Raw genomic sequence first — 24845 nt, 5'->3', positions numbered from 1 at the left:
ATGCAGAGGGAATCCTAGGTCATCAAAAGGTAAATTTCCTTCAGTTTTCTGATGTGTAATCTGTTATACCCAAATATGACACCACGTTTCATTAGCCAAAGAAAATATATCCCACACTGGAATCAAATACAATAATTGAACAGCTTTAGATGTTCAGCAAATTGACAACACAATTCTGGTATGTGAAACCCCAAACTCCATAAAATTGCAATATTTATCTTCAAAACCATAACTGTCTAAACATTTACATCAAGTTTCTTCCATAAAACACACATTGAAAGTTTAGAAATGTTGACTGAATCATTTCCTGTGACTCAGTGATTTGCTATTGCATCTGTGCAGAACACCAGCAGAGCTGTTTTTAGCTTGACAATTTTACAATTCAATGGAATGTTAATGGCCTCTTAAATTTCATATAAAACAACTTCTTATCATGTTCTTAATCTCTTATCAGATGTTATCTAGAGTAAAAAAACTAAAGGCCAGATTATAACCATGGAGAGAAGAAGTAAGAAAATTCTCCCATGCAACTGATTTCAGATTAAAGATTAGCAACGATGGTGTGCTGGCTATTTCCTGTGATTGATCAGATATCTAGAGAATCATTACTCTGTTCTCCCACTGTATGTTACCCAGCATACATGATGAGAAGGGGGTGCGTGCTGCTGGAGTTAAAATCTAAAGCCTACTCCTAGTATCAGCCAGAAGTAGCATGCCCAGGAGTACAGATGTACAGGCTGTTGCAGCCATCTCTTCAAAAGGACTTCATCACACTGGCATCTAGCCAATCTAAAGTTGGTTGGAAATGGGGCAAATCTCATATTTGTACCTAAATCCCATGGGATATTTTCTATGACTTTACAGTACGGGTCCTCTACTCGTTTCACAGATTTCACATCCCCTATAACATATGCAATAATCATAGATTCTTTTAAAAATTGGTGCATGTCTGTATAAAACTCTCATGAAAAGAGTGAAACTGAATACCCACACTGTGCTGGCACATGGACAGAGTAAACAAGCTGGAAAGAGTGAGAGAGCGAGAAATCCTTTTACTCGCCCTCCCTTTCCAATCCTTTTACTTTCTTTAAGATTAAAATGGGTTTTTAAAGTAGGTTAAAAAAATCATCAACTTGATTTCTGTTCATTTACACTTCTCCATTAACACCTTTATAAAGATACTCAGCTTTTAGAATGTATTGTTTGTCTTAGAAGCTCTTACTATTCGATTGCTTGAAGCAGATAGGATAGAGCAAACTGCATGGCTTTTGTTGAGCCTGCATTTTAGAGCAAATATCTTTGAAGCACAGCCTACTGAGAAGAGCAGCTTTTCACAGGAAACAGAAGAAACTACTGTAGGCTCAAGACAAATGGGGTTTTCCCCAGGCAAGAAAGATGTAATAAACATCTCAATACAAAATTAATGAGGAAATATGAAAGGTTGTGGGTTGATCTTTGCTTTTACAAAGACAAAGGAAGAAAATGTCTATGCTGAAGGACCTACGAATTCCTTTAGAGCAGATTTCAGATATAAATTTAAAAAAAAAATTTAAATGAATGCTTTGATATATGCCTGCAAACCAGCCAATATGACAAGAATGTGTAAGAAACGGCAGAAATGTGGATCCCGTTCATTCCCTGTCACAAAACACTGACAGATTAAAGCACTATAAGTGCTGTTTTCCTCACACTCCTCATTTTCCATTTGCACCTCACAACAGCATTTCCCATTCTTCCTCTCCTGTTGGTGTTCTATGTGACCCCGCTTCATCCTCCTGTTCCCTGGTACTAGGGTCTTTGACTCTGCAGGTCAGACCTTCAGTGTCCCCAAGTCACACTGCTCTAGTCCCTTCCCTGTCAGTGGGTCTGTCGACCTCTGCTTCCTTCTCACTGCCAGCTCTTTCAGTCTTCGATGAAAATATTAATCTACTGGTAATGATAAGTATCAACAATTTAAAGACCAAAAAAAGAGTAGTCCCATTCAAAGAACAAGAATAGTTATGAGCTAGCATGTAGGCAAAAAAGGAGCCCCAAAACAGCCACATCAAATTGTATGTGTAAGGCTACTAAGGGCCAGTCAGGAGCGTAGGCAGCCAAAGGTCTGAGCTGGCTGCAAAGGTACATGATTCTTAAAGATTGTTTTTCAATCTGCTTTCTTACTCAGCATCAGAATAGAAAAGAACCACTCCCTCACAGATGTTCTAAAGTCTAAATGTAGGATCCCTGCATTGCTAATGCTTGTACCACTAAAAAGCAGTTCAGTTTTTGTGGTATTTCATTATCATTTGAGGAATACAATTTTTAAAAGAGCAGGGTATATAGGAAGTCTAATGCTCCAAAACTTAAAACCTAGATTTCCCCAAGGCTCTATTACAAAGAGAATGATCTTCAGCAGTGAAGAAAAGTCTACAATCTTGGATAAAAGGACAGGGTTTTGTTCTGGTCACCAGTGTTGAAGTTATCAGTCACTCAAGTAAATTTGTTCACTGAGAACACTGATTTACGAATCAGTCACTGAGAATCAGACTTACGAAATTATATGACTTTGCTTTTCCTTGTGGGCTCTGAATCACAACAAATTCTCTCTAGCCTTAATTAATTTGTCTGAATTTAGGAGAATGCTCCTATATTTAGCTGTTTGTCCCTCATGGGACTGAGACTAAAACTGTTGGTTGATATTTGACCTGCTTTTCCCTATTAGTCATTGCTTCTAAAGACCATTGTATTTATGGCCCATCTCTTCTTGCTGTAATCTTAAAGTCTACAGGAACAACTGCACACAGTAAAGCAGTGAATATTACTCCACATTTTAAATCTGAGTTCCACATAGCGAACACTCAGCATTTTGTTGCTGTTTGACTTCTACTTACCTATTTTTTCTCTAGTTGAAGATTTTACGTATTAGAGCTTAAATCATTCATATGAAAAAAAAAATTAATTGCAGAAAACATGGAACATACCTCATGGAAGAAGACCAACATCTAGGTCACAGAGTTCAGGAAAATTCAGGCATGTGAAGAGCTAAAAATGCAGTTTACCTAACAGTTCCTCATGCAAGCAAAAAATGGGGAAAAAAAAAACTACAAAAATTAGTAAGGAAATCTCTTCAATTTTAATTGGAAAAACTTTCTTTAAATGGCATAAAGGCACAGAGTAAGTTTGATGCGTAGATAAACCCAATAAATGGTTCCCTGCAGCTGAAAGTATGAGGTCAATCTTCCCCTTTCTTCTGCTTCTCTCTTTCTGTGCCCCCGGTCCTATATTCCTCCCTCCCTGCTCAAAGCTGCTTAATCCACTGTCATATTTTACAGCTGGAGCATCACTCTCTTCTATTACCTGATCTGATTGACTGAAATTTCAGGAAACTACCCACAACATAAATGGCATAAATGGTCTGCCTTTTAAGTGGATTAAATCAGTTTCTGGAGAGAGAGAAGTGTCAGAGCAAACACCAGGTATATGATGGGGAAAGAAAGGAAGAGAAGCGTAGAGGATATAATATTTACATAGTGCTGAGCTGGTATGTCTGCTCATTCTGTCTCATTTTACCATCCCCTAAAAAGATATTGCTTGACAGAACGTGTTTGTGTCTCTGTCCCACACATCCCACACCTGATGTAGACCCACAACTGATCACAGTGATGCAGTAGCTATCCTGAAATTTTATCAAAAGTAGCTTATTAACTGAGGAATCAGACTTTTTCCTATAGCTTCAAAGCCTCAATTCTGCTTTTCTAAGTGCTTTGGCTTTTTACTACCCATGCCTCCACCATAATTCAGTGAAACTGTTTCTAATGACAAGGATGGAAAATCTTCTGTCTAGGGTTCAGAGGCTCTTTTCTGGCTTTAGAGTAGCAAGAACCATCTGCACTCAGATGGTCCCAAACCATCACCCTCCAAAGAAGCCTCTGCCCCATATTTGTCCTGGCTTCTCAGTAGAGCAGATACGCAAAACTCTGCAGCTCCCTCCTGGCTCAGAAAGGGTTCTACACTCAGCTCCATGTTTGCAAAAGAGATCTGGAAAAAATGTTCTTTGTCTGAATGTTATTGTTCCTTGAGGGTGGCAGAGCATGCCCCTTCTGCAAGAGAGAATAGACTCCAAGGCCCCCTATGGCACACAGCAGCTCCCAGGGAATCTGTGATAGGCCAATACCCCCCATATGCCTCTAAACCATCCACAATCCCCGACAGCCACCATGTCAAATGACAATAGTGCAGAATCCCCAAAAGAATTTCAGTCTTCTGACAATGAATTGAGAACTTTATTACAATAAGTAGACCAGAATTCCCCTTAAGAAGGCACTCCCAAAGTATGGTCCACCAGGCCAGGCTAAACGCTCTAAGGCTGGCCCACAAAACTCTATTAAAACACGGTTTTCAACATTGTCTCTTCTAAAGGTTCGATGAAACAGCTCAGTGGCCTGTACTAGAGAAAGAATGAGGCTAACATCATCCACTGGTCAGAACCTTTGAGAACTGCTACCTTAAACCATTTCCTCCCCCCCCCCCCCCCCCCGCTCCTACTCCTGGCAAAGTTTCTCAGCCCCCTTCTGCCAGGTGTCCCTCTACAGATTTAAAGCTACAGCATAAGTGTACCCTCACAAGGGTTCCCCTTCTCCATTGAGGCTAAGGATCTTCTGAAGAGCAGCAGGTTCCAGTGCCACACCAGTTCTTAGCTTGATGAGCAGCCTGCCGACATGGACATCCTTGCCCAGAGGACATTTCTGCCTTTTCAGCTCTTTTGATTATCAAACACCACAGAGGGGGAACCCCATTCATGAAACTTTTTGCTAGGGTTCCAGCCTGACTAACCTTAACCTTCGCAGCACACCACAGCTCAGTAAAGTTTACATACTTCACTCAGTGGCAGTCACATACAGTCTATGTCTAGCAATAGTGATGACAGCAGGTATTGCCCAACATTTTCCCTACTTAGTTTTATTGCATCAGGATTGCCTGGTTTTTGTCCTGTGTAAGATTTCTGTGGTTAAGGAAGAGAATGATGACTTTTTGACAGCTACAAGTCTCCTGTCATTTACATGAGGCCACTTGAAATGAAAACACTGCTGTTCCCAGGTGCTGACTATGCAGCACGCCTGATTAGAAGATTGTCCTTTCACCAAGAGGAGATCATGCCAGCTAATGTTGCTACAGATGTCTGTCCTGATCTCTTACCAGTCTGCTCCCTCGTGGTGGGAGTGACCAGGATGTTGTATGCTTAAAACCACATTGTGGTTTCCACAATGCCTGGAGCATTACACACATAAGAAATGGCTCTTAATCATAGTTTTTCTTCCCAGTACCAAAAGAGAAAAGATGCCTTTCTAAGATCCATTAATTGTGGTTTTAAGATGAAGTATTTCTACCAATTTAGATCAGCCAGTAGTTGTGGCACAGGTGAGTCACAGAAACGTAGTGCCATTCAGCAGCTAGTGCTCAAACTTGAGAGTACATCTCAAAGGTGGTAATATTCTAACCTCTCCTATCAACCTAGCCTTCACTTATGGATGAGCCCAAAACCTGTTCCCATGAAGGCCTTATTTCTTCCTACCACATCCTGCTGTTCATTCTATGTATTTCTTCTACTGCAACCTATACGGGGACTCTTTTGTATTTGATTCATTCAATACATGAAAAAACTGTAATTATGAAATTATTAATTTTGTGTGAGGTAGCTGACAGGACATGTAGGATCTTGGAACTCCTTTTATGTTGATTTTGGGTGTTTTTTTGAGATAGACATGCTGCAGGTTATATTTTTTTATGCCTGTCATAGTTTTACCAGTTCTACAATACACGTTACTAACATGTTTCAAAAATCTAACTATGTATAACTCTCTCTTGGATGCATAATGGGAGAATGTACCACCTTCCAATGCTCCTTGGCCAATACAACACTTAAATGTGACCTGGAGATATGTTCAACACATCTCCAGATATCTCCTGTTTAGAAACAGAACAAAGCAAAGCTGCTTCTGGAGTTAATACTGGAATTAGCTTTGCTACTTCTCTGTGAATTATCATCATAATCCAAATTAGACTCACGGTCTGCCTCTTCCTCACTCATTAGAAATGTTGCCCTAGTACTCATAAAATATGATAAGGGACATATTATAAACTTACCAAATTGAGAAAGCTGGGAACAATTAATGGATTGAGAAGCTAAAACATAAATCATAGAATGGGTTGGGTTGGAAAGGACCTTTAAAGGTCATCTAGTCCAAACCCCTTGCAGTGAGCAGGGACCTCTTTAACTAAATCAGGTTACGCAGAACCCCATCCAACATGACCTTGAAAGTTTCCAGGGACGTGACATCTACCACCCCTCTGGGCAACCTGTTTCAGTGTTTCACCACCTTCATTGTAAATATTTCTTCCTTTTATTCAGTCCAAATCTACCATCTTTTAGATTAAAACCATTACCTCTTGTCCAATCAAAACAAGCCCTGCTAAAAAGCTGGTCCCTGTCTTTCTTACAGGCCTGCTTTAAGTAGTATGTTTTGAAATGCCAGAAAGTCTTAGTTTTTCTTAACAGTTCCAGTTTCCTATCCTTTTCCTGTCTTTGGCACTATTATTTTCACCTTTCTGCCTTTTCTTGCACTTCCCAGGTTGAATGACACAGGACACAGGAAGGAAAACTGTCAGCAAGAAGCAAAAATAGTGTGAAGTACTGAGCCTATATTCTGCGAATTGCCAAAACTTTCAAAGAATGTGCTATTGTTGAAAAGTACTCCATCAGAGCTCTTGAACACCCTTAGAACAGCCTCTTTCCCTAGCACAGTGTAAGAGTCCCATGAATACTGCTTAGGGAATATTAGTCACATTAGTAATGCTCGTCAGTGTAGACAACCATAGACAGCAGAGAAAAAGAAGCAGTTGCAATTAGTGTTGTAAACAGTGTTGAGAAATGTGTACATAATTTGATTTATCCAGCTGATACTATGACTGTAATAAAAAATGCAGGACAATCTGCAGGTGTGAGCAAGCACAACACTGTTAGTATTGGATAAACTATGCCATGCATGTATTTTTCTTCACTTACCAGATCCATCGTTGCAAATAAGAAACTACACCTGCTGGTAGCTTCTCACTCCCTCAAAAAACCCTTCAACTTGCACAGAGCATGACATTATAAACCTTGTCCACACATGGCCATATTAATCTTATCTTCAAGTATTTGTTTTTCTCCTCGCTTGACAAATACATAAAGTAGTTTCTTCTCCATTTTATAGTTTTCTAACCTTTTATAACTATTTAGAACCTTTCATTTATGGCTGAGGAGTTAATTTAAATTTGTGATACAAAGACAGCAATAGTCTTCAATGTGCTAATACATTCCATAAGGGAATTTCCTTTGAAGATGTGATCTGAAACAGACTCTTCATACTGAAATGTTTCTGAAATCCTCTTCTACTCCTGACAAGGTATAATCTTTCAGCAAGTGTTATGCAATGTATATAACATGCCATTTGCAATGTTCTCTGAGAAGGAAAAAATACTTGTATTAATTAATCAAATAGTATAGAGAAATAAGAAAAAATATCAGTAAACTACAGTCACTCTGAAGGACACCATTCTCCTAGTCATGAGTCTTGAGGTGCCAGACAACTGCATTTGCTGATTCTAAACAAGTAAACCTACAATAGCATTTAAGCAGGCATGCAACTTTTCTTTTCAGAATATTCATTTCTCCACAGGCTCCTGTACAGATGTTGCAACAAGTCTGCTAGATACTAAAACTAGTTCAAGTTGTAAAACACTTTTCACTTCCTTTTCTGAGCCTATCTTTGCAAATTGCAGGCCATAAACAAAACCAATACATAGTCAACAAAGGATTAAGACACCTTGTAAATATTTGTACTCTGCTGCAAAGTCAAAAACAAATATCTCTCCAGTTTATTCTACATTTATCATGAGCAGTTGACACCATTCACAAAATAGGACATTCTGACTGAACATTTTAAATTACTTACCTATCTAGAGAAACATTACTAAGAAACCACAAAAATGCTTACCCATATAATTTTTTAAGGCTTGTTTTCCTCTAGCGACATAGTGATTTCATTAAAAAGTGTGATGGTTTTAGGAAAACTACCAGGTGAATACAGCCCTCCTAGGACAGAGGTACCCATCTGGGTATTCATTATACTGCCACAGCTTACAGCTAAACACAAAATTGTACTAGTAATAATTGTGTTTGGAGAAGGGGAAGTTGTATTTTTTTCCCCATACCAATATAAATTGAAGCAGTAGCACTCTGACTAAGAGCAAGCTTTTCTCCATATGTGTATCCTCTTTCAGATCTAGTTATGTAGGATGAAGTTGCTATCACTCCTGGTTGCTCCTCACAACCCATTAGCTGCAGGTTACCTCTTGCACAGCCCTGCTAACGAAGAGACTGTATGAGCCCTCCCTCACCTCCAGTAGTCCAGTCTGCAAGGTTATCACCTGTTTTAATCAAACCTTCTAGCTGGGCCTGCAGTGGATGAAGTAAGCACACTTATTTCTGTGACAAGATTTACCAGGGTAAATCTCTGCTCTTCAACAAGATGGGTAATGAAGAGATGACATTTTAACATCCCCAACCAGCCCAGCTATTTGCGAAGTCAGTAGCTGTCACCACAGCCCGAAGCATCTATGACTCAGAAGAAAACACCAACTGTTGAGATCCAGTACTCATCCCTGCACAGCCTGCAATGCATCAACTCCAGGGGTGAACTATTAATGTCTGAAGATACTGACTGATAACCTCATACCTACATACTGCCTGAAGGATGGGGACTCCCCTGCCATTAATATACAGATACATATAAATCACTATTTGCATCGCTGATGGAAATCTACCTTCTGACTGCAGCAGAGCCATGCTGCTATTACCTTTCCTGCAAGGACTGAAATGCACACTTATATTCTCTAGTGATGGCCTGGAAAAAAAAAAACACAAAAAAAAAACCCAGAAGACATCAGAGAAAGCTTAAATATTTTGGTCCGGTATTCTGCAACCACATTAGAGTACCCCGATATGAAAGCAACATCACATACAAAGAGATAAGAAATCATTCAATTACATCTGTGATGAACTGAAGGCAAAACTACAATCATCTTTGGTTTACAAGGTTCCCATAAGACTATTCAGCCACAAATTCTTCTCCAGTCAAATGTATGACCCCATTGTTTGGTTTGAAACATTACTAGCTCATATGATGTCATATAAATTCTCTGCTGCGTGTCTGCACAAATACAAACCCACTAGTTAACACTGAAGTGTTGGCTTCAGAGGTAAAGAAGCTCATTATGTGACAGTTGCAAAAAAATCGGTTGCTCTGTCATGCCAATTTTATGTCTTTGCCATTGTGTTTTAAACCTTATTCTTCCCTTAGTCACATAATATCATGGATCTCCTTACTACTGATGGCAAAATCCTAGGTACAGCTTTTAAAAGCATTCTGTAGTGTAATGAGGCAATACATTGCAAGGCCTAATACTTGGAGCTAAAAGAAAGACTTTTGACCAAGGTCTGTAGTGACAGGCCAAAGGCCAACATCTCAAAACTGAAACAAAGTAGATTCAGACTGCTCTGAATTGGAGCTCTGCTCTGGGTTCGAACTAGATGGTCTTTAAAGGTCCCTTCCAACCCAAACCTCTCTATGTGTGATTCCATTATTCTATGAAAAGTAGAACTTGTACTGATGTATTCTGGTGATTACGTCTAGAAGATGAAGGTCTTCTCACAAAGCTCTGCTGAAGAAGAAGTCAATTTTTTTTTTCATTTTGTTTTTCTATAGTACTGGCAAACACACTGAGTCACTGATGCAGGACATGATTCAAATATTTGCCTTGAACCAAGAGTCAATGGTACTCAATGAATCTCAGATCACTCCTTAGGTCAAAAACATCAGCTGGAAAGATGCACTTAAGGTTACAGAGAGGACTGAATCTCTTCCTTGAGACCGAGGCCCCAGACTCTCATCCTCCTCCAAAATTTAGACATGCTCATAAGAAACAAGAAAAAGTCATCATTCCACAGCTTAGGTCTACAGTGTCATAGGAATGCATGGAATACTTAATATAGTCTCTCTATACGTTATGCTAAAAAATCCTTAGTTAATAAATGAATGGAATTACAATTGTAAGTAAATACACAATGTGCTAAGCTTTAACAATTACATAGGTTTTAGGGTAAAGAATTTTCCAATGCTATTGGAATATATATATAGCAAATATATGAAAATATAGTTGCTTTCATGATAAAAAAATTTCTGTATTTACAAAATTAAATTAGCATTGCATCAAAACATTCTTCTTTCCACAATATCATACATGCAGTTACCACACCAGTCAGGAATGTGAAAATAACTTCCTGACAATTCCTCCAAATTCCTCCCTTCTCCTTCTGGTGTTTCATTTTCCATGTGCTACAGAAGTTATGATAAAATGTGTGTGTGTGCTAGCATTAATTATTAAAACATGAGACATTAACTGATGTAAGGCTGCTACTCCCCAGAGCACTTTTTTTCAGAAATCAGTCAGTAGGTATCTCAGAGATTGCCTTCATTCACTACCTGAACTGAAAAGATTCTTCAAACTCTAAACTTTTCCCATGCCGTTAAGGGTGCAATTAAGAACATTTCATCATTGGATTAATGTATGCATATCCTCAGGAAAAAAAAAGACTTGCCTCAATCTAGAACTCTTCCACTACCATTACTAATGCTACAACATGGCACTGATTTTCTCCTTTTAAGTGGTTATTTGATGAATCTAAATTATGATCTCTAGTGGTTGAATATATTCCATACATGACAATACAAAAGTCTACATACTGCTGTCATATTACAATAGAAACATATATTTATTTTTGAGATAATTGGTTTCAAATAAAAGTCTCTGATTATTAGCATAGAGAGTTATTTGTTCACTATTTCTTCTTTTACCCAAAAGCTTTACATAATTATACTTCACTACAGTCCTTAAAATGTTCACTTTTACTAGAAAAGAAATTAGTTTCTTACTAGCTCTATTTTATTACATTTCAAATCCAGAAACATAACTTTTTACTCCAGCATATGGGTATCACAGCAAAAAATAAACACATTGCTGTAGCATAGTGAATTACTGTTCAGCAGCTGAGCAACAGCAACTGACCCCATGCGTGCTTTTAGCAAAATCAGACCTATTATTTTGAACACTTATGAGTATATACATTAGGCTCTCCTCACAGCCACAACAAAGCAATTATGTTTTCCCAAAATATGAAGTCCCTGTAAGACAGAAATCTATATTTTGTATTTCTTTCTGAACTATCAACAAAACCATGTACCATAAACCACTTCACGTGTTTACTGAAAACTACCAAGTGCCTTCAGCATCACTAAAGGCCTGAAAGAAAAATGAGGTGTTTGCATCAATGCCTAAAACATCCTACAAATTCTGTGCTCTGGAGATGGCATAAAAATTCATGATGAATCTCATCTGATCCTCACATCTTAGGCTGCAGCAGGAAGGCTCATCCTTGTCACACACACAGAGAAATCACTCGACACAGTGCTTTCCAGAGACCCAGCGAGTATGGAAAGGGAAGATGCCAGACTTAGAGACTCTGGGAGGGAAGGGAAAAGAGTAAGTTTTGCTATGGACAGGTGTTTATTACAGCTAAGTGGTAAGTTAACCTTACAGCAACCCGTGGGCTAGTTTGAGTCATCCGAGGAATTTTTTAAATTGTATTATCCAGGAAGAAAACTACTTAAAGTGTTGCCAGCACTTCCAGGTTTGCACTGAATGAAAACACCATGAAGAGATACAGACTCGACAGCAGCACAGATCCATACAGTCCTGGCCTACTGCCTGGTCACCGCTGCTTGTGGCAAAGTCCATGGAAGAGAAAGCTTCTCCTACATTTTTATTTTAGTTTTCTTTGTAAACTGGCCATCTATGAAATGAATTTACAGATTCAGTGACAGCAAGTAAGGCTGTCCAAAATCAAGGCAAGAATAAACCTAGTGGGGGAGCTCCACCTAGCTGGCAAAATTTCTCCGTTTGGCCCAGTTTAGTTTCATACATGGTGAGAGAGAATACTTCACTGGGCAAGTTGCTTCCATACAAAAGCTCCCTGCAGAAATCACAAACTAAAATGGGTGTCCTCCAAATGAACGGGCAGCACATGACACTCCTGATGTACCAGAGTACCAAGGAGAGCATCAAGAAAAAACAATCTCCTGCACTTGCCTGCCCTCTTGATTCCCATTCAGAATTGGAAAAAAAACAAAGGCACAAGCAGACCAGAAAGTGTTAGGAACATGGATGTTAAGTGCGTGTGTCCCAGTGCACATCTTGCCTCCATGAACCTTTGCCCCTTTAGAAGGCAACTTCATAGTCCTTTGTGCTTCAGACTTTAACAAAAAGGGAGGCAGAATTGCATGTGAAGGATCAGCAAAGACAATTTTTACTAAAGAAATCCACTTTACAAGGAAGTTCAAAATGCCATGAGCTTAATAAACATTCTCCTTCCTCAACATGGCAACTACCAGAATGAGGTATATGAAAATGGACCTGGGTCTTCTTCTCATGAGCTCTCTACCTTTTGGATTTGTTTGTTGATTTGGGTTGTGGGATTTTTACACTATTTTAATTACAATGTAGTACAGCTATTTTAAGAAACCACTGTCATTAGGAATAAAGCCATTTATAAAGGCCAGTAGAATTTTAATGCTAGGACAGAAACCTGAAGACAGCTGAACCCTGCATCATAACAGGGCAAAACAAAACATGTAAAGGAGCTTTTCCCCAAATCACACAACTATCATGTCTGTCATGTAACCTATCATTTTAGTCCATTTCAGCTTCTGGAAATGTGAGATACTAAATATTAAAAAAATTCAATGGCTTGAAGACTGATCCTATGAGCTAAAGAGCATTATGTCTGACCTTCCTACCAACTAAACCAGTAAAAGCAACCAGTGGAAGAGAATTGACAAAACTCTTAAAAGAACAAATGAAAGAACAAGACATGGATAGTTCATCTGTTTTAATAATGAAGAGCTGGTGACTCATGGAGTCAGTATATGAACAGAACACCAGCTTTCTTACCAGCTTATGATTTCTTAGCATTGCAGAAAGGAAGACTTACACAGATTCTATTGGTCCAGCATAATTACATTTGATCAAATGTATACTAGCCAGTTTCTTGAAAACTATAGCCAATACACAAATAAACTTGCAGAGTAAGCTATTGGCAAAGCCAGCTACATACTTGGAATAAATTTTTAGCTTCCATGCAGAAAACAGGTTTGGGGTCTTTATTTCATATGCATAATTTAAAGATCCTAAGTTGTTTCAAATTCTGGAGACTCCCAAAGCATTGGTGGACTCAAAGAACATGAAACCACCAGGAAAACTCTTGCAGGTTTAAATTTACTCTTTCATCCACCACTGCACATTTTTTAAATGGAAAGGTTGAAAACCATTTGTCTAGTTATAAAATGAACATTTAAAGCTCTCAGCAAAGACCTAGCTACAGGAGCTAAGAGTAATGCTAGACGTACAGCAACAATAAATTCAGTCCAGTAACTTGAAGTACTCAAACCAAAGTACGTATACCAGTTTTATTTTTGCATTTTGAGTTAAAAGCTACTTAGCATTGTTCATTCACTGTAAAAAGTGGTATGTATATATATGGAGCATTTTTGTTCCTTGTATGGACCAGTTCCCTACCCATCTAATTATTGTGCATTTTTTGAAGACAGAAGTTGGAACACAAATAATCAGAACTCTGTCATAGGCAGAAATTTTAACTACAGAATCCCCACTACTGCCTTCAGTCTCATTCAGGAGACACTTTTGATAGCAACAACTTCTTGATGATATTTTCTAACAGGTGCTTAGCAGACTAGCACTAGAAAACATGTATTTAAGCATTACTTCGCTTGTGTTTTACATGGTGTTGTTTGGAAAACAAATAAATAGAAAAACAAACCCACACACAAAAAAGTCAAACAAACAAACATTGGAAAGAGTAGAGTTTTCTTTCACTTCCAGTGTAAGTGATTCAGTCTTGAAGAGGTAATAAATTATTACTTTGTATGTTTTCTCTTTTTATTATTAGTCCAACAAATGGATCTGACAATACTGTACATGTATTCACAATATCTCGTTAAGTTTTTCCATAAGTGCATAAAATTAACAAATATAGAAAGTTTAGTAAAAGCAACTTCTTCATTCCTGTCCTGCTTTTTAAGGAATTCAGAGATGAAAATAAAGTAGTTCACCTCAGGACCCACTCTCAAGGCTGCTACGACCAGCTGCTCTTCCATAGACAGACTGGCTTCTGTAAAGTGACTTGGAGACCTAGTGGAGAGCTTTGGCTACAGCACCACCAAAGCACAGGCAAGCCCCAACTCTTGATCTTCACTACCTTAAGCATCGACAGCACCATCTCCCATGTCTCTAAATGTCTTGAAGAAATTGGTACCCAACTGGAAAAAATGTATTGCTGAGAAAAACTCAGGGAAGAGGGGAATCAGAAACCAAAACACATTATTTGACATTACTAAGATGCACCTGAGACTGTCTCCTCAGAGGACTCTGCATATCACCTTCCCCTAGCTTATTTAAAGCTTATAAATATTTTTGTATTAACCATAAAATCAAAATGTGACAGGAAACAGACCATGCTCCAATTTTCTGTATGGTTTAAATAGAATTTCAATTATTTTCACCTTCTTATATGCAGGAACAAAGCTTTCCTTTCCTCAACTCTTACAAGCACACAGCATGGCCTGTGAACAAGTAATTTTCTTCACTACAAGCCCCACTGCAGAGCATCACAGTGAATACTCCAACATTAGGGCTAAGAACATAAGGCATGGTGCCCACATCAGGCTGTAGTTTCATTGGCTGCTGTCCATCCCACCCCTCACAGTGGCCCAGGCTTACCCTCTGGGAAAAGCATAGGACCATCCCCCATTGTCTACAGGCATTTTAAGGTATTTCTGAACCACAAGCAGCATCACCACTTTTGTGTTCAGAAATCCTTGATGGACTTCTATCCCACTAACTTGTCAATTGCTGCTTTAACCTATTTGTTCAAACCACCCACAACGAGTGCCACAGTGTAACTATTTGCTTGTGTGTTTTCCTTTAAAAACACCTCCTCTTGCTTGTTTTTAAGCTGTCATCCTGAAGACTTCGTTTTTATTTCTCAGAAAGGATTTGTTATTTCCACCACATCCTCCTTCCCAGCATTCTTGCCTTGGCAGGGAGCAATCATACTCCATCTACCCCAAAACCTACTATTTCAGGTGAATAACTTTTCTGTATTGATATGAAAATTATTGATCCTTATTTCTTTCCTCGGTTTTGTGTTGCTTTTTTTTTTCCTGAAGTCTACTCTATGTTCCTTTATGATAAGATAGCCCAAAACACACACTGTTTTCAAGATCACCAAAGATTCATGGATTCGTGGTCCTGATGGGTTTTTTTGTTTTGTTTTCTTCTCATTTTTCTCTTCTGTCCCTTCCTGATAGTTTCCTGTTTGCCTTTTTGACCTCTACTGGGTATTAAGCTGATACTTTCACAGAACTATTCACAATGAGTCCAGGATCCTTCTTGAATGATAAAAGGTAAATGAAAGCATATCAGCATGTATCTATAATTAGCTGCTTTTCTCTGGGTGCATTATTTTGCATTTATCAATTCTGAATTTCATCTGCCATTTTCTCACTCAGTCACACAGAATTGCAAGATCTTCTGCACAGCTTTACAGCCAGCTTAATTTTAATTTCTCTGTAAGCTTTGTCATTCCCTCTCCTTCTCCTCAGACCACTTTTAAACAAAAATACAGAGCTGCACTGTGTCAGATCAGTGATCCCCCTAACCAAGTATTCCGTGCAATACTGAATAAAAAAAGATGCTTACGCAATAGCATCAGAATACATCCCTGGAAGACTTTCCCCTCTCAACCACTCCTGAGTTTCCATGCTGTGTCTTTACAGCTACTAAACCTTGATGGCTTGCTTTTCCATGTGGCTGTCTCCTTGGACCCAGGCAATCTTCTAGTATTTGTCATGTCCTCGGGTGAGGAATTTCAGACCTTAGTGACACCTTGTGCAAAGAATCACTTCCTCTTGTTCTGAACCTGACACCCACCAGCTTCCTTTGGCATCACAGGCACTCGCTCTCCAGTCACCCTCTAATGACACCCATGATTCGGTGGGCTTCTGCTTCTGAAGACTGAGACATTTGTTAGCTATTTCAGAACAGATTTCCAGTTACTTTAGGCTCAGACCCAAAATTCAACTCTCGAGCAAAGGGACTACAACAACCAGATGGGCCATCAACATTGTCCAATGCTTTCCTGGAAAAAAAAACAAAACAACTGTAGTGGGTATTTTCTCCCAGCTATTTATCTCCCCACTCTCATTCAAATGCAAGCTACAACAGATCAGTGAGGTTCTTGTCCCAACAACAGCTGCAACACTACTGCAACAGGTGATAAATTTTACAGCTTCAACAATCAATAACACATCCATAAATAAAAATTATAGTAAGAATAGATGTGCAGAAGAGGGAATGTAAAAAACCATAAGCTAAAATGTTTAGAAACATTCTTCTCTGTTGCTTTTCCACTTGGCTTTCTATTGTCTCCTCTTAGACTGGGGTATTTCCTCACCCAAAAAAACAAGCTTAAGTAGCATTTTTACTGCTGGCCAGGAGAGTGAAAGTTCTGAAGACAGGAGTCATGAGGAAGACTACCAAAAACTGCACAGGAATAGTGTACAAAACTTAAACTAGTTTTTCTATACTTTTATATACATTGGGGCTTTTTACAAAGAAACTGAGATCATCCCTATGCCCTAGTGATTTATATTTTTCCTGGTCATTGTAGAAAGTCAAGATTGAAGCAAGTGAATTTTACGCTTAATTCTGAGGACAAGGAGCTTTATAGTCACTCTGATGTGTTCCAGGAATGAATCCCTCAGTTGTGGGTTCGCTGCAGAAGCAGTTTGTCTCTCCCATTCATTCCCCATTTCGCCAACAATGCCATTGTTCCAGTGGAATGCAGCTGTCATGAGCGGCTGTGACTGCAGAAGGTGTTCCCTCAGGCAGCTTGGGCCATCGCCATCATGCATTGTGAAGTCTAAGACCAAAACCAAAACCTTGAACTTGTCTTGGTACTCAGCAGGGTTACAGTGCAACGAGCAGAGCTTCAGGGTGATACGCTTTCAGCAGCCTGTATTACGGAGGAGATGAATTGCTCCATTTTGCGTCAGCTTTGCAAATCTATACCATATGACTGGCTACTAAAAGTCAGTAGCCAACTAGAGAACAAGGATTCACAGCTCCTAAAGTTACTGTGAAAATATGGGGGAAGGGAATGGTTCAGTATTTATAAGAGTGAGGCACAATCTGAATTCAGGAAACTGCTCAAATATAAATAAAGCTGTACAATTATGCATCCATGACTCTACTGAATCCCACACGCTGTTCAGCCAAGAATTTATTTTAGCTTAATACTTAACATAGAATCACAGAATGGTTTGGGTTGGAAGGGACCTTAAAGATCATCGTAACTCCTTTCTTCGGTTTTAAGAAACAATTAGGACAGATTTCAAAAGAAAACATGTATCATTCATGTGAACATGTACATGCAAGCTCATGTCTTAACATCTATACAATTATTATACCAGGATGCACAAACAGATTTTTTTTTTTTACAAGGGGAATTCAGGCCTCGCTCAGAAGTAGACATTAACATAGCCTGTTTTTGTCAACACTGTAGAATTTTGCAAAAACAAGCTCTAAATCAAAGTCTTTATTCTTGAGGTGCAGAACTCCCAGATACCTTTCCCATATTTTCTTCACATTCCTCAAAAAAACAAAAGTCGGCCATGCAATTACTCCAGCCTTTACAATGTGCAAGAGATGTTACCAAATATTAACAAGACTTCCTTCCATTCTTCCTGCTTTATCAGTCCTACAAACTTCTATCAACCATGATTTCCAAAACGTGGATCTTCTTCATTTGCACTTCCTCTACCCAACCACCTCTACCGATAATTGGCCCAATGACCAAGTTACCACAGCCAAGAATAATCTGTTAAATGCATTCTCTAGCTTTTCCCCATCACTGAATGAGGAGATTCAAACAAAATTAACATATGCTGCAGATGGCTGCACTGGTTATTTCTATCTTTCATTACTTTTGCATGACTTCTTCCACAACTAAAGCACAAACAGTGTTAATCAAGTACAGCGTGCACTTTAAGTATCAAATTGATTGAAAGAGCAAACTTATCCAAGTACATTCCTGTAAATAAATTACTGAGAATGCATACAATACCAAATCACAGTGACACACAGGATAACAAGGGCTAACCAGTAACCAGTGCCCCTCCCACAAAGAAAGACCATGTTCCCTTTCTGAAGAGGAGCAAAAATAGAGGCGCTTAGTCTTTCTCCAAATACTTCCAGTCACCTTAGGGGAATGGGAAATGGAAAGCAGTCACAGGTCCTCCATGACTACTTGCTGCTCTATTGCTCTAGAGGCCTTAATCACATTAAAAGCAGACTGAAGCAAACAGATCACACCTCAGACTTGTGTCTCCCTCCCAGTGTAAAAGTGTTGGCTTTGCCATGGAAGACTGAGCAAGCTGCAGACCAATTAAGGCAGGGGAGGCAAGATCCACTCATTAGTAGAAAAGAACATCATAAGGAAAGCCATGCACAAATCTCATCATACGTAACTCTGTCTCTGTTACATGTCAGGACCCAGACCAAAATCGTTTTCTAGTTTCTATTCATGACTGAAGTCAGTTCTGAACAACAAAGTCAATAGAAGAAGAGTACATAATGAAAAACAAATGTCAAAAAAATGTTTAGAAAAAGGCTGAATGTAGCACAAGAAAAAAAAAAACATGCTTTAGACATTAACAGGTTTCATTAGCACTTCTTCCACAAGGTGACCAGCTTGGAAAAAAGTAAATATAACTTTTATTAAAACCCTAGAAAGCTAACATGAATTAAGTCCTTATTTTTAATACATAAATGAACAAAACTAGTCAAATAGGGAAACGTGAAGCAGAAAATCCAGAACTGGCCTAGTGCAGAAGGAAGGAGACCCAAACAGGGACTGGAAACTCTAAAGGTATAAGGCAGAAGAGAGATCAGAGTGAAAAGAAGAACAGAAGGCAGAGAAACCAAGAAGGGCATTTTAAAGTGTGACCACAGATACAAGCTGAAGGGTGACATTAACAAACCACATTATCTCGTGCTCTTCTGCTGATGTCTCGCTGACATCATTAAGTTTGCCCAGTTTTGCTTCTCATGAAAAGCAAAGCAAGGGAACAAGGAAAACAATGCCAATTAAAACTGCTTTAGAATATGAAACCCTCACATGCAGTATTGTTACAATCATATTCAAGAATTGTACCAAGCCACGCTTTTTAGTAATTCAAATACCAAACTGAATTTTAGTACAATCATGCATGTTTTTATATTCCATCCAAACATGTTTTTCTAACTTAATTTTCTTCACTTCAACAAATGAAACTTTTCTGGAAAAGAAGCAACAAGAATTTGCTCAAGATAAACATTAGCAAATTTGCTCCTAGACATACATCAGAATGCTTTTCTCATTTAAATAAATCTGACACACTGAATTCTGTAAAACATACTGCAGTGCCTTCACAAATTAAAATATATTCCAGTCTACCTCAAGTTAGAGACAAAAGCTTTCAAAAACAGTTATTAAAAAAAAATCTTGTTTTTTTGTAAAGTACTCAAAGAATGTACAATATTGTCATATTATTAATATGTTTTCTTACGATCAAGTGTTGTTGCAAAAATATTTTCACTGTTTACCATTTGCAATCACAGAAACACTATAGTTTAGCCTGATCACAGACAGGATCAACACAGAGGACTTTTCCTCTCAGCACTGAGGAGACAACTAAAAAGGACACGAGTTTTTTTGCTTTGTTACCCTGCCCCTGACAAAGCCACTATGGCTTTGTGTCATAGACACCTTTCTCTGTTTTTGCCTAAGCTCTTTGTTGTTTTAACTTGTCTTCTCTTCAAGCAAGTCACTACACTGGTAGAATTACTGCCCACACATGTGAAATTAGAGTCACAACTTTTTTTTGTTTAGGTTGAGCCCCACTAACATTACCTCTAACTTCCCAACTTTTTCATCCAAGTTAATTTAGCTGGCAGGGGTAGACCAGTTTTGGGATCATCTAAGGGATCTTAAGGTTCACAGGTCCATGGGACCCAATAAGATGCATCCACAGGTCCTGAGGAAACTGGTGGATGAAGTTGCTAAGCTCCTATCCATCATATTTGAGAAGCTGTCTTGTGAAATCCCCACTGACTGAAAAAGGTGAAACAAAACACCCATTTTTAGAAAGGGAAAAAAGGAAGACCCAAAGAGCTACAAGCCAGTCTCACCTCTGTGCCTGGCAAGATCATGCAGCAGATCCTCCTGCAAACTATGTAAAATAAGGTGACTGGTGACAGTTAACATGGCTTCACCAAGGACAAAATGTGCCTGACAAATTTGGTGGACTTCTGTGACAGGGCTACAACATCGCTGCATAAGGGAAGAGCAACTACCTCATCTACCTGAGCTTAAGCAAAGTACTTGACACTGTCCTGCAAAACATCCTGGTCTCTAAATTGGAGAAAGACTTCATGGGTGGACCACTTGATGGATAAAGAATTACCTGGATGGTCACAAAGAGCAGTAGTCAACAGCTTGATGTCCAAGTAGAGATCAGTGATGAGCAGTACTCCTCAGGGGTCAGGATGGGGACCAGCACTGTTTAACATACTTGCCAGTGACATGGACAGTAGGATTGAGTGCACCCCAGGCAAGTTTGCTGACAATACCAAGCTGTGTGCTGTGGTCAAAAAACTGGAGGGAGGCCATCCAGAGGGACCTTGACAGGCTTGAGAGGTGGGTCCATGCCAACCTCTTTTAAGTTCAACAAGGCCAAGTGCAAGGTCCTGCATGTACACTGACATAATTCCAAGCACAAATATATGCTGGGCAGAAAATGGACTGAGAACAGCCCTAAGGAGAAGGACCTGGGCTTTTGGGTTGATCAAAAGCTCAACATGAGCCAACAATGTGCACCTGCAGCCCAGAAAGCAAACCATGTCTGAGTTTCCTCAAAAGAAGCATGGCCAGCAGGTCAAGGGAAGCACTTCTCTCCCCCTACTCCACCCTCATGAGACCCCACCTGGAGTATTCTGGCCAGCTCTGCAGCCCCCAACATAAGAAGGGCATGGAGCTGTTGGAGTGAGTCCAGAGAAAGGCCATGAAGACGATCCAAGGGCTGGAGCACCTCTCCTATGAAGACAGGCTGAAAGAACTGGCATTGTTCAGCCTGGAGAAGAGAAGGCTCCAGGATAGCTGCTTCTAGTTTCAGCTCCCCTGTGCACCCACCCATGCTGTCTAGGAAAATTCTCCAGCAAACTTACAAGCCTTACAGGTAAGACAACTGCACAGTTTCTATCCAGTAATGCAATTACTGAAGAAGCACACCATTTTCCTTGAGAACTGAAGCTCATACTACAATAAAATCTGAATTCCCAGAAGACTGCCGCAGCCTCTGGATAATGTTCCAAAAGACTACGTACATCCAAGCAGGGTATACCTCCATAAAACTGCAAGATTAAGAAATGCTCCATCTCTTCTAAGAAACTACTATGTCAAATATGCCCTACAAAGCTGGCAAGACATTAGAAACTACAAGCATCACAACTCAACCCACTGCTGGCTATAAAATTTTCACTTTGTGGAAAGACAAATGAACATATCTGCTCTGCCAGGGCTAGAAAATACATGCAAAACTTATCAAATGCACAGAACTCAGTGGAAACCCTGAATCATTGAAATGGCTAGTTCTTGTCATGGGAGTTCTTTTTTTTAAATTCCATTGATATAAAAGCACAAGCGTAACATCAAGTGTTTTATAACCTGAAATTCAACCAACTCAATAAAATTTTAGATGTTGGCCTACAAAATGAAACACAAAAATACCATGCATGAGAAAACAAGTAAGATGGCTGGATTTCCTGAAACCCCAGCAACTCTAAAAGTTATATTAAATAAATCTGCTATTTACACTTACTTTGTTACTGATTTGCAAAGACTCTTAAGGAAAAAAAAAAAAGCACACAACAAAACACAAAAAACACAGGTTGATGCAAACAGTAAAGAGACATAAGATGGCCAATAATGATGACGTTTCCCCACCCAGGAAGTTTACAGTAAAAAAAAAAAAAAAAAGGGTTACAATTTAATTATAATGTTATTTAGCAATAGTTTAAGTACTAGAATTGGATCCCTTTTTCCAGAGTTATTTTTCAGTGGGTTGCTCAGCCACTCAAGCAGGCCTATCTTTGAACATAGCCCTGTACATTGAGGATGCAAGTGAGACACCTTGGCAGAAGAGCCAAACACGCTGCCCAGACTTTCACCAGAAGAGGTTAGTAGGGCACCAAGCACTGCTATGAACAGACCCAGAGATATGATCATCTAGACTGACCTGAGCACTTGTCTACCCAGAAATACTATGTACTCACAAGTTGTCCCAATGCCTAAAAATAATAAGCAAGGATCTTCTTTCCAACATCACTCCACTAGGTGAATGCATTATTGCCATATCATGCTGTCATCATCTATATGCCACAGATAACCTAGTCCAAATCTCTGCCAGCAAGAGATTGTACTAATCCTCCCTAGTGTGCTTCAAGCAGAATTAGTACAGTTCACCCAGCTGCTCACTTACCCAATATTAACTCAAGAGCTGTGGGGGTGGTAACTCTGGCAGAGGAAAGGCAGCAAATGACTGGGGAAGAGTTACATCTTTAGCCAGCACAGCTGCTTGCAAAAAAAAAAATTATCTTGCTACACCCCTAGCCCTGAGGGGCCTAACACGTACTGATGACATTGAGACCAGCCATCAGAGTCACTTTGACACTGCAGACTAGTGGTGAGAGCACTTTCCCAGACTGAGTGAGAGGTATGTTGACTGCCCTCCTCAACCTGAAGGGGTAAACCAAAACCAAACAAAACACAACCCATTGCTTACTTCCGAAGAGACAGCTGCAGCTAAGCTCGTGAGAGCCCTGTGTAGCAAGCAATACATTACCTACATTTCTAACCACCAGCTAAATTATGTATCGATTTCCTTAAATCCCATCTGGGATCCAGATCTCAGGCTAGAAGGAGCACAGCAGGACCAGTGAAGTGACCATGCTAAGCACTCCCACCACTACTGCACATGGACTTGGGCCAACTGCAGAACTACTAACTCAGTCAGCACCTCAAGACAAACAACGATAGAAAACACAGGGCTGCAAACTGCCACAGCTGTGCACCAAAATGAGAGGGGGGAAAGAAAGGCGGCATCACCTGCTGCTCAAGTGCAGCTCACCCCCACTCAGAGAAGGGCTGGCTGCCCTTTGGCCTGCAGCTCCCCTGCTCAGGAGGCCGAAATACGGGCACCAGGGGGGCGGGGGGGCTCTCCTCCCCGGGAGGAACCCCGCACGCCTCACCCGCAGCGCCGCGCCCTCACGCCGGCCTGCCCCCAGACCGCTACTGCCTTAACAGCAGCGACCTCACCACGAGACAGACCCGCCGCAGCACCACCTCAGCAAACGGAGGCTGCCCGGCTCCACGTGAAAGCAGCTGCCAAGCGCCGGCAGGGCAGGGCAGGCCCGCCCAGCCCCTCCGGCCAGAGGGCGGCCGGGGCCTGCCGACACCCCCGGGCGCTACGCCCCTCCAGCCCGGCCCGGCCCGGGAGGCGAGGCGGGGGCAGCTCCGGGCCTGGAGCCCCCCGCGTCGGCGCCCGAGGAAGCGGGGCCGGGGTGACGGGCCGGGGCGGGCGGGCGCTCCCCGGGGAGCGGGACCGGCAGCGCCGCCGCCTTCCCAGCCCGCCCGCCCCTGGCGCGCCCCGCCGGAAGTGTATTTATAGCTTGGCCGGATACGTGCTGACGTCACGGAGCGCACCGCCCCCGTGCGTCAGCGTAAGGCGTACGTAATGGGAACGTGACACACGCACGGCGCGAGCTATTTATAGCGGGAGAAGGCGGGCTGTGGGGGGCGGGGAGTGGCGCGCGGCGCTGGCGGGTGCTTCCCGAGCCGTCCGCACGCGCGGGGGGGCGGGGCCGGGCCGCGCTGTGGCCCCGCCCTCGGGGGCGGGGCGGGCGGCAGGGGCGGCGCGCGGCGGCGGGTGCGGGGCCCGGGCGGTGCGGGGGGGGCTGCGGCCCAGGGGCCCCGCGGGGGATTCCCCCCCCCTCCCGGGAAAAACCCCGCGGAAAGCGAGAAGCGCGAGGGCCGGGCCCAGCCTTCCGGGAAGCGGAGCCGGGAAGCGGGCCGCTCTGCCCCCGGCGTCCCGCCCCGGCCCGCCGCTCCCGCAGCCCGCGTGGGCCGAGCCGCGGGGCCCGGCGGCTTTTTAAAACGCGTCTTCCGCTTCCCTCCCCGTGGCGGGCAGCGAGTCCCCTGCGGGAACGGTGCCCCGGGGTGCCGCCGCGAACGGCGCCCGCCCGCCCGCCGGGGCTGCCTCGGTGGCCGCCGCTGCAGCCTCGTCCCCTTCCCTGCTCCCGAAAGCCGCGCCGGGGCGTTTCTGCTGTGCCCCGCTCTGCGGCCGCGTGGGACAACCTGCCGCCCGGGCCGGCGCTGCTCTGGGCGGCGGGGGGGCGCGGCGGTGCCCGTCCCCAGCCGCCCGCTCTGGCCGGGGACGCGGAGCCGCCCGGCGCGCTGCCCGCCACCGGCTGCTCCGGGTGCGTGTGTGTGTGTGTGTTTGTGTGTCCGGGGGAACCTCCGGGTCCGAGCGCAGCCT

At 41.6% G+C, this 24845-nt stretch overlaps 1 long non-coding RNA gene across 1 annotated transcript in view; it reads right to left on the bottom strand.

Annotated features, from left to right (window-relative positions):
• LOC127381478 (uncharacterized) overlaps positions 1-23828 on the bottom strand; it is a 32764-nt gene extending 8936 nt beyond the window's left edge. Inside the window, exon 1 of the long non-coding RNA XR_007888723.1 lies at positions 23654-23828. This is a non-coding gene — a long non-coding RNA (uncharacterized LOC127381478). The remainder of the gene's footprint in view (positions 1-23653) is intronic.
• Positions 23829-24845: the final 1017 nt, after the last annotated feature.

The sequence above is a fragment of the Apus apus genome, chromosome 2, assembly GCF_020740795.1.
Source record: "Apus apus isolate bApuApu2 chromosome 2, bApuApu2.pri.cur, whole genome shotgun sequence".
Taxonomy (NCBI): domain Eukaryota; kingdom Metazoa; phylum Chordata; class Aves; order Apodiformes; family Apodidae; genus Apus; species Apus apus.
This window is presented reverse-complemented; position numbering and strand designations above follow the sequence as displayed.